The following is a 9423-nucleotide window of genomic DNA, read 5'->3' as shown; positions in this document are numbered from 1 at the left end:
AGCCCCCGAGCCCCTCCCTCCCCGTCTCCGCCTCGTCTGCAGCGCTGGCGGGTTTCTGCCGGTGCCAGGCGATGACCATTAGTTATATTTATCCGCGCCGGGCCATCTCAGCCCCGCTGTTCTCCATCATGTTACATCCATTATCCCACACAGGCTGCATGCGTCCGGCAGGGGATACACCAGGCTTGCCTGGCTCACCCCGAGAGGACAGATTTTATGGCAACAATAGTGCACACGGAGCCAGACGATGGGCCCTGGCACCGGAGCAGTGCCCCTGCCGTTCTATGGTTAGCCCCGTGCTGATGGACCAGCTTCTGGGGAACCCACGGCTTTCCAGCTGTGCCCCCGAGACCAACAGCCCGGGTCCCCGCTCCTCTCCTGAGCGTCCGCCATGTGGTGTATGGAGGATCCCTGCACACAGCCTTGCCAGCAGCCACAGAATGCAAACCCTTCTCCCCCAGCCTCCCGCGGCCCTTTCTCCGCCCCAGCCTCTCACTCTCATGCTGTATTTCTCATCCTGTTCAAAGAAACCCCCACTTCCTGGTGTTTATTGGGGAAGCAGCAGCCCTGATGCTGTTTACTTACATTTCCCCGCTCTCCTCTGTCTTCCTCGCTAGCTCAGAGTAAGGAAGTGAGTGCGTGACTTTGTAGGAAAGACACACCTGTGCGGGGGCCCGGAGCGTGAGGATGGGTGTGAGTGTGCTGGGAACCCCGCGCCACCCGGGAGAAGCCACGCGTGGCATCCATTAGCGTCTAGTGCCTGCCAATGCAGCCAATGAGACACGCGGACTAAAGGAAATCACTACTTCATCCCACAAACATTTGTGTCGGTCCAGGAACGGCTCTGAGTTGAAACTTTGCTCAGAGTCAGTCTCCTCGCTCCGCTCCCCCTCTGCTCCAGGGCCCATACCATGCGGCACAGCGCCACCTGCCGGCCGCCCCGGCCGCCCCAACAGTCCTCGCAGCCAGGGTGTGGCCCCGAAATCCACCAGCCCTGGTGCCTGACCTCTGTCCCCAGGGCTCCCTGTGGTGGGCAGTTCTGACGGAGCTAAAGGGAAAGAGAGGGAGACCGTCCCGGGGAGAAGCAGCAGCGCAGCCAAACCGTTTCCAAAGGCCGGGTGAGCAGGGCAGGGAGGGAGAGGGCACCTCTGCTCCGTCCCGGACGCCTGCCCAGGCAGGGTTTTCAGCATGAAGGGCGGGAGCGAATGGGCATGGAGAGCCTTGTGTTTCCCTCCTGCCTTTCTGTCTGTGCAGCGCTGTCTCCCAACCACGGTGTTCACCCCTCCCCGTGGCTTCCTTACAGGCCAGGAGGGAGTCAGGGAAGCCGCTGGGTGTCCAGGGTAATTCCTCTCCTGGCTGCCCGGCTGTGAGTCTCTGTGTGTGTCAGCATGAAGGGCGGGAGCGAATGGGCATGGAGAGCCTTGTGTTTCCCTCCTGCCTTTCTGTCTGTGCAGCGCTGTCTCCCAACCACGGTGTTCACCCCTCCCCGTGGCTTCCTTACGGGCCAGGAGGGAGTCAGGGAAGCCGCTGGGTGTCCAGGGTAATTCCTCTCCTGGCTGCCCGGCTGTGAGTCTGTGTGTGTGTTGAGTGTGTGGATTTGTGTGTGTGAATGTGTGTGTAAGTGTGTGAATGTGTGTGTGAATGTATGAGTGTGTGGATGTGTGTGTGTGAATGTGTGTGTGAGTGTGTGGATGTGTGTGTGTGAATGTGTGTGTGAGTGTGTGGATGTGTGGATGTGTGTGAATGTGTGTGGATGTGTGTGTGTGAATGTGTGTGTGTGTGAGTGTGTGGATGTGTGTGTGTGTGGATGTGTGTGTGAATGCATGTGTGTAGATGTGTGTGTGTGAGTGTGTAGATGTGTGTGTGTGAATGTGTGTGTAAGTGTGTGGATGTGTGAGTGTGTGTGTGTGTGAGTGTGTGGATGTGAATGTGTGAGTGTGTGGGGGGCGGTGCTTTGAGAGACACTGGGGCTCTGTCTGCCCATCGCTTACAGGAACCAGTGGGGGAGCGGCCCCCCTGGAGGGCAGGATGGAGGGCTGTGGAAATGCAATCAGCACCCCTCGGCCTCCAATGGGACCCCAGGCTGCAGGCAGCTCGTCTTTGAAAAATAGCAAAAGCCCAAACTAAATGGACCAAAGAGGGGCTCATCGCCCTTAGGGAGGCGCTCGCTGCAACACTGGCGCGCACTGTCTGCAGTGACCGCGAAGGCTGGGCGGACACTATCTACCCCTCCAGGCATGGGCCTCAGCTACCTGTGGCTTCCATCTCACACCTGGGCGCTGCCCCAACCCACCCTGTCCCAGACACGCGGGCGCAGTGGGGGCCTCTGCACGCCACCCGGGAAGCCCAGGACCCTTGCTGGCTCCCACTGCATCGTGGTCTGCCGGGAGCCTCGGTCCTCGAGCCTGATGGCAGGAGCGGTGACCACGGGGATGGCCGCTGTGCACAGAGAGGACCAGAGAGGGGCTTCCCTCACGGCTCTCCCTGGGCGTCCGGGCCACGCTGCCTGCAAGTCAGGCGTGTGGGGTGGAGAGCGACCGGGGCCCAGGAGGTCTGGGCTCAGCGTGGCCCCAGAGGTCCTGGGACCCAGGGAAGCTGCTGTTTCTCAGAGCCGCCTCTCACCCCGAGGAGCGTTCTCTAACAGGGTTTCTCTAGACGCAGTGAGCTGTCCTTCTGCAGACAGAAAATGTGCTGGTGTTTTAGAGGGTCTCTCTCTCTCTCTCTCTCTCTCTCTCTCCTGAGCATACACACTCTTTTGCAGCAACAAAATCAGATTCATTCATTATGGAGTTCAAATTCCATGTCTAAAGGGTTTTTAGAGCCTAGAGTTGCCAGATAAAATACAGGAATCCTAGCTGAATTTGGATTTCAGAAAGACAGTGCATTTTTTCGTCTGCGGATGTGTGAAACATTGCATGGGACGTACGGAAAGACATGCATTGTTCATCTGAGACTCACGTTTAACTAGATGCCAGCTTTTGTCTGTGTTCTCACCGAATCTGGCCACCTACTGGCGACTCCCCTGAGCCGATCTCTAGGCAGGAAACTAAGATCAACAGAGGCAAAGGGACAGTGTCAGAGACAGACCAGAACCAGGTCTAGAAACTCAGTTTGGGTCCCTTAACCAACCAGGCTGCCTGGCCTTCCCCGAGAGAGCCGAGTGGGGCCAGAGGTACGAAGCCATGAAGCCAGTTCCTGCCAGACCCATCTCCGCGACCGCGCGTGCTCAGGCTGCACCAGGGTGCACAATGCCCCTCGCGTGGAAACGCCGCGAGTTCATCATTTGCAAAGTTTCCTGCCCAGGTGAATCTTTACATAGCAACCCTCTCCTTGGTGGAGAGCCGGCCTTTTTCTCTTTCTTTCTACAACTATGGTTCATAGGAGTTGGTTCTACCAAGTGACCTCAAACACAAAAGTCCCCACGCACAGACAGGCAGACAGGATGTCAACTGCTCCTGTCTCTATATTAAAGCGCACGTCCGAAAGCCTTCAGTCGACAGGTACTGTCTATCTGGACGGAAACACTAAGCAGGTAATCTTAAAATATTCTCGTATTTCCCATAGACTTACATTAGTGATGCATTTTTAAAAAAAATATATGTATATATGTTTAAATATATTTTTATTTATCTCAGAGATGAAGGGAGAGAGAGAGATCAATGATGAGAGAGAATCATGGATCGGCTGCCTCCTGCACGCCCCACACTGGGGATGGAGCCTGCAACCCAGGCCTGTGCCCTGACCGGGAATCAAACCGTGACCTCCTGGTTCATAGGTCGATGAGCCACCACTGAGCCACGCTGGCCGGGCTAGTGATGCGTCTTGAGACCGTTCCCCATTCACAGCAAGAGAGTTACTCTGTGTCACGGAAACCCTCAGGGCAGCCAGGGGGGCGGGGCTGGGAAGAGGTGGCTCAGCCACACCCCTCATGGCATGTGAGCCTCGCTTTCCTTGTTTTTAATCCGAGGGCTTGAGTCCTCCTACTCCCTCAGCCCCATTTTGGTTCTACAACTCTAGGCTTCTCACCACCCGTGAGCATGTACCCTGTCCACAGTGTCTGTGCTTTAGGCTCCCACTGGAAGCAGCAGCAGGATTGCACCTGCCTCCTGTCTGCACCCTGGGGGCCAGTGCAGTGCTGGAGCCGGCTGTGCCCCCCCCCCCCAAGCAGGCTGGCCACCAGCGCCAGCGCCATCACTAGTGCCGAAGCTCACACGGGGACGGGGAGCAGAAGGTGCCCGGGAAACTCGGCTTCAGCTGCGGGCCGGAAAGGAAACACTGTAACTCGTTGCAAGTGGCCAAGGGGGCTCCGGGTGTGACAGGGACTGTGTCCACGCCAGGCCCCTCCCAGACGCCCGTCCTGAGAGCAGCATCGGTTCCCGAGGGCTCTCGTTGGGCCACAGAAGCAACAAGGAACAGTCCAAAGGCTCCGGACCTTTCTCCATGAGGTCCAAGGCCCCAGGCGAGCAGCGCAGCTCAGAGAGCATCTCCCGTGCTCACCACGCGTGGCCAGAAAGCCCGGAACAAGTGACAGCAAGAGAAAAAGAATGATAGAATGATCTGGCAAAACATGCCAAAATCCTGCCTGTCGGGGCAATCGCTCATTTCAGGCCTGGAGTTCGCATTTCTCTCACGGACGTAAAGGAAGAGCGGGCAGGGCCAGCGGAGAGAAGAGTGCGTTTCTTCCTTTCCCTCCCTCCTCCATTCCTTCCTTCCTCCCTTCCTTCTTCCATCTCTGGACATTTTTTAAATCTTAGAGTTGCTCCTGCAGGGAGGTCATTGGGCACAAGGTGAGTGTGGGCCTGGAGCCGGGCTGCTGGGGCCCAGGCTGCCTGAAACCTGTGGCCTGGAGTCTTCCCTCTCCGCAGCATCTGCCTTTACCCCAGCAGCCCGCCCTCCTTCACAGCAAGGGCAGGGCTGTGACTCCCCGAGATGGGTGGGTGAGTTCTCTTTAAAAGTACCTTGTTCATTTCTTGACTGGGGCCGATTCAAGGGCCTTGCTCTGAAATGCTATGGGGATTATTTCCATGGAAACACGTTCCTGTCGCTCTCGTCATCTTTGGAACACCCCCCCCCCCACCCACCCGCCCCAGGTCCATGCTACCGGTTGCAAACCCCTTTGTGAGGGTGGAGAACGTGCTCCCTGGACTCCATTAGCTACGTCTCGTCCTAACCAAGAACCCAGGAGTGACCTGCTGGGGAAGACAGAGTCGCTGTTTAATAAGGAAGAAGCCAGTGCCACCTCGAGAAGAAGGGAGCGACTTCCACACCTTCCACCCGCTCAGGACTAAGTCTTCTAAAGATGAGGAAACACCCACTAACACCTGTGAGGGCTAACTATGTGCCAAGCACTTTGCATCCAACCTTCATTGCGAGGCACGGTTATCCCTATTGTCTGGATGAGTAAACTGAGGCTGAGAGAGATTGAGTAACTTGTTTAACATCACTGTTATTCACTAGTAGAGACGGGACTACAAACTAAGTTTCATGGACTCAGAGTCCCTGTTTGCAAGGACTTCCGATGAAAACGCATAACTCTGTGACCACCTGCTACCGGCCAGGCTGCTGTGCGCACCTCATGCATGTTATCTCACTAAGCCCCGCAGCAAGCTTGGTGGGGGGAACTACTACTTACCCCCCTTTTTGATAAGGAATGGGAAGCATGCAGATTAAGTGAAGGGTTGGCAACTTTAGCCATTGATTCTGTCTAGCTACCTATCTATCTATCTGCTATCTATATCCTCTATCTATCTATCTGCTATCTATATCATCTATCTATCTATCTATCTATCTATCTACTATCTATCTCCCTTGTGGATCACTGGAGGCTGTTGGCATCCCTTCTAATTACATTTACATTAAAGCCTCAAGTAAACTGCAAAAGACAAAATAAATTAGAAAAAACAACAAACCAATAGCAAAACCTAACCCTCTCTCTCTCTCTTCCTCTCTCTCACTTTCTCTTTCTCTCTCCTCTCTCTCTCTCTTACACACACACACACACACATACACACACTTTCCCTCTTAGATCTGAAAACCTAATTATCTAATTTCTGGAACTTTCCATTGATTCCTTAGCTCAGCCCGGCCCTGCAGCTGAGGTGGGAGATACTGGGGACTCGCGGTGCCATGCGGTGGGGTCTGGGCTCCCAGCCCCAGGGAACTGAACCAGGCCCGGCCAGCGCCCTGCTGCGCGGTGAGTGTGACCCTTGCGGATCTGATTAATGTAAACACGGCGATGGCCCACCTGTGGGGGTAATTAGGGTGATGGGAACCCAATCAGCAGGGACAGGCAGGGCATGGCTGACCCCCCACGGATGTTCTAAGTCAGCACATGGACGCCTGTGAAATCACCAAGCCAGTAGCCCAGGGGTTTGAAACAATTTTTTAAAGGAAAGAAGTCGACTCACGTTACAGCTATTTGTCTGTTCACCCCCTTGTCCCCCTCTTTCTGACTCCAGGTGAAATTCCCCGGCGCCCGTGGGAGCCTCCGCGGACGGGGGCAGGGGGGCGGGCACCAGCCTTGCGAGGAGGGGAAAGGCTCCCATCCCAGATTCAGAGCGGCCAGTGGTTTCTCTCCCCGAGGCTGCCATCCACACGGGGGGTCCCGGGAGTGGCCACCCAGCGCCTTTCCCTTGTGTTTGTTTATTTAAATATATTTTTTATTGATTTCAGAGAGGAAGGGAGAGGGAGAGAGAGATAGAAACATCCCTGATGAGAGAGAATCATGGATCAGCTGCCTCCTGCACACCCCCGCCTGGGGATGGAGCCCGCAACCCGGGCATGTGCCCTTGACCAGAATCAATCCCCGAACCCTTCAGTCTGCAGGCCGACGCTCTATCCATTGAGTCACACCAGCCAGGGCCAACGACCATTCCCTTTACAAAAGCGGGTGGGAGGGGGCTGCCTTCTTGTCGGACTTTGTCATTTTTTTACTGGCACCACCTTCAGGTCCAGCTATTCCCCACTTCCCTGGGCCCCCCGCGTCCCCAGCGCGGTAACCTGGTTCACAGACATGACACAGGTTTCAAGCCCCCCGACCCCCCTTTCCTCCTGAGGCGCGGCTCTGCCCCAGAGCCGAGGATCACAGGCTAATTCAGTAAAACGCAACCGAGATGCCGGCTCCCGGGGTGCGTGGGGCTCGGGGCCGCGCGCGCTAAGCCCTCGCCCAAAGTTGGCCCCGGCTGTTATTTTCAAAGGCAATCGCACGATGAATATCAAAGAATTTACAGAATCCACATTGGGAAACCTGTCAGAAAATTGTTGGGAAAATACAGTGAATCAATAAGAACGTCAAGAGACCCAAATGGGAAAAAAAATATAATTGAATATTCATTTTCTGTTTCACGGGGCAGGATTTACCGGGGCCCGGGCAGCGGGGGATTTTCGGCTCTCCCTGGGATGGCTCAAATCATTTTTGTGCCGAGCACTGGATTAGTGTTCAATTAACTCCTTTAAAATTATAATGTGCAACCTCCACACACTTGTTAACGAGTCCACAGCACAATGAGAGCGGGGAGCAGCCACCAGGTACAACAAACGGAGGCTGTGTTTCCACGAACAGAGAATGTCCACAACAAAGTCAGCCACTGGTTCCTACTGGCCTGGCTATTCCTCTCGCAGAACCAGTGATACCTGTCAACATCAGAGAAACATCATGCAGGGGGTCCCTTTCTCCCATATTTTTATCAAAAATATCTGACGTAAGCCTGGCCAGTGTGGCTCAGTGGTTGAACGTCAACCCATGAACCAAGAGGCCATGTGTTTGATTCCCGGTCAGGGCACATGCCCAGGTTACGGGCTCGATCCCCAGTAGGGGGCGTGCAGGAGGCAGACGATCCATCATTCTCATCATTGATGTTTCTATCTCTCTCCCTCTCCCTTCCTCTTTGAAATCAATAGAAATATATTTTAAAAACTCTCTGAGGTAGAATCCATGGAGGAAATCTCTTCTTTCTTCTGTGGTCGCATTCCAGGAAGCCTGATATGCTAACCCAGCCAGCTCTCCGCGAGAACGCCTCACCGGGTCCGCTCAGTTTGTTCCTTGGGTTGGGAATGCATCGCTGTGGTTGCCAGATGTCTACATACAATTCCTTCCTGTGCTCTCTCATCGGGTGCTTCAGGGTGGATGGAAACAACAGGGGACCGTCTCAAGGAAACACTGCATCAGGCATCAGGATTAGACCGACACAGTCATTTGAAGACGTCACACACAGACACCCCTGACCCAGAGCAACAGCGGGGACAGAAACCCCCATTGCAGGGCCGGGAATGACAGGGGAGAACCAAGAACCATCTGTCCTCATGTTCGTATGTAAAAAGTCACATAAAAACGTACGGGCTTTTATTATGGTCGGACCGAGACTGCACATTTCTGTACATTTCTGAAACCAAATGAATAAAATTCGTTTTAAGAGCCGTTAGCATTTGATTGGATCCTAAATGAAAGAGACCAGTTACTCTGGCGGAAGGATTTTGCGACTTAAGTTGATCTATCTAAAATAACGATGAAACATGGATTTTAAAAGGGAAAGTTGTCATCTCAATAGTTTTTACCCCCAATAACATTCTACCCAATACGACTAATAGATTTTGACTGTCGGTCATAGAGATAGCACACATACCATCTCTATCTATGTCTTAGAGGGATTCCCCTGGGCTTTCCCAACTCAAAGCCACCCTCCGCACTCTGCCCGGCGATGAAAGCATCGTGTGCGAATTTAAATCCATGAACCACTTTTGATAGTTTGTGGGAGAAGTGCTGTGTCCCTTTTCCAGGATGCAGTAACATTTTCTCACCATTCTTAAGTAACAACAGAAATAATAAAATCTAAAAAAAAAAAAAGGTGCAATTTAATTTGGGTTTCTCTTAGAACTATTTTTTCTCTAGCCTTAGAAGATTAGTTTTCAAAGCAATGGTAAAATCATTGATGTGTGTCTTTTCAAGTGAAAAGAAGGAAAAAGAAAAAATGACTCCTAAATACCAAACATTTGCTCTTCGGAGCATGGCAAGCAGGAAGGGTGAGGGCCAGGGGGCCACGTCCCAGGAGGAAAGTACCGCCCAGGTAGCTGTCGGCGAACGCGGAATCTCTTTCCAGAGCTTCTTAGTAGTTAAAGTTTTCTTCCCTAAATAAAACTTCATTTTCCTTCACTGATTTCTCTAGTGGGCAGCGGCCAGTTCTTCTGCATGACTTGCTGCATGAAGACGTGGGAAAAAGGAGGAATTTCAGACGGGTGCGCGTCTGTGTCAACAGTGTCTGCCATGACGAAGGTCTTTCTTTTGTGTGTTTAAAGAAACATCCAAGGTGTGTGATTTTGAAAAACAAAACCCCAAAACCCCAACACTGCTTTCCCCCCAGGAATGCAGAAAGAGGACTTAATTACACTAATAATTACATTCTCCCCAAGTTAGACTATACATGAATC

At 53.3% G+C, this 9423-nt stretch overlaps 1 long non-coding RNA gene across 1 annotated transcript; it reads left to right on the top strand.

Annotated features, from left to right (window-relative positions):
• The first annotated feature begins 1048 nt into the window (after positions 1-1048).
• Positions 1049-8416, top strand: LOC102245776. The gene is made up of 3 exons (XR_314385.2): positions 1049-1118; positions 6076-6193; positions 7974-8416. It is a non-coding gene; the product is annotated as an uncharacterized LOC102245776 (long non-coding RNA).
• Positions 8417-9423: the final 1007 nt, after the last annotated feature.

This window comes from Myotis brandtii, unplaced genomic scaffold, assembly GCF_000412655.1.
Source record: "Myotis brandtii unplaced genomic scaffold, ASM41265v1 scaffold633, whole genome shotgun sequence".
Taxonomy (NCBI): domain Eukaryota; kingdom Metazoa; phylum Chordata; class Mammalia; order Chiroptera; family Vespertilionidae; genus Myotis; species Myotis brandtii.
Note: the sequence above shows the minus strand (reverse complement) of the source record. Positions and strands in the feature narration are given on the sequence as shown.